General features: G+C 51.9%; 1 pseudogene; it reads left to right on the top strand.

The window, feature by feature from the left end:
* The first annotated feature begins 291 nt into the window (after positions 1-291).
* Positions 292-864, top strand: LOC128106004 (cysteine and glycine-rich protein 1-like; annotated as a pseudogene).
* The last annotated feature ends 239 nt before the right edge of the window (positions 865-1,103 follow it).

The following is a 1,103-nucleotide window of genomic DNA, read 5'->3' as shown; positions in this document are numbered from 1 at the left end:
AACCCACTGAAGCTTCCAGAAGACCCCGACAGTGCAAACTGAACTGAACGGGCTTATCTCTTGGGGTTGGTGTGAAGAATGGGCTTCACCGTGAGAGTCAGATCCCAGAGAAGAGAAATGACTGGAGGTTCCAATGCAGCCTACTTGGTTGGCATGGAGCGGGAAGTGCCTTCTGGAGGGGGAGCAAAACCGGGTGCAGCCTGGGGCAGTCAGTCACCCCTTCCCGGAGTGCTGTGTTCCCACCCCCCACCCTCAACCCCCACCCCCAGGAACCTTCCAACAATTGCCAGAATGCCAAACTGGGGAGGAGGCAAGAAATATGGGATGTGCCAGAAGACAGTCTACTTTCCTGAAGAGGTCAATGCAAGGGCAACAGCTTCCATAAATCCTGCTTCCTATGCGTGGTCTGCAAGAAGAATCTGGATAGCACCACCGTGGCCATGCATGTAGAAGAGATCTAGTGCAAGTCGTGTTACGGCAAGAAGTATAGGCCAAAAGGCTATGGTTACAGGCAGGGCTCAGGCGGACAAGGGGGAGTCTCTGGGAACAAGCATGAGGAAGCCCCCGGACACAGGCCCATCACCAACCACAACATATCCAAATTTGCCCAGAAGATTGGCATCTCCGAGTAGCCAGGCAGTCTATGCTGTGGAGAAGGTGATTGGTGCTGGGAAGTCCTAGCCTAAGTTCTGCTTCTGATGTGTCAAAGGCCTTGAGTTGACCACCCCAGCAGACAAAGATGGTGAGATCTACCACAAAGGATGCTGTGCTAAAAGCTTTGGGCTCAAAGGTTTTGGTTTTGGACAAGGAGCTGGTTGCCTTGGTTCACTCAGAGAGAAGACCGCTGCTGCCTGCACACCCTGACTACTCATGTGTTTTTGTTGTTGTTGTTGTTGTTAATCCCTTCCCAGAAGCCATGGACACCTCCAAGATTCTCTCTCGCTTAGCCCTGGCACACATCACTAATGACTTCAACTTGGGTATCTGGTTTCTCTTAGTTTAGGGGTCTACCTGATCTCCTACCCCACTAAGGGCTTCCTCCTGCCTGGCATTTGACACCACTACCTTTAGGAGACATCTGTCTAGTCACCCCTTTAGAAAGA

Source organism: Peromyscus californicus, unplaced genomic scaffold (assembly GCF_007827085.1).
Source record: "Peromyscus californicus insignis strain IS unplaced genomic scaffold, ASM782708v3 Scaffold_9__1_contigs__length_137607984, whole genome shotgun sequence".
In the NCBI taxonomy this organism is placed as follows: domain Eukaryota; kingdom Metazoa; phylum Chordata; class Mammalia; order Rodentia; family Cricetidae; genus Peromyscus; species Peromyscus californicus.
This window is presented reverse-complemented; position numbering and strand designations above follow the sequence as displayed.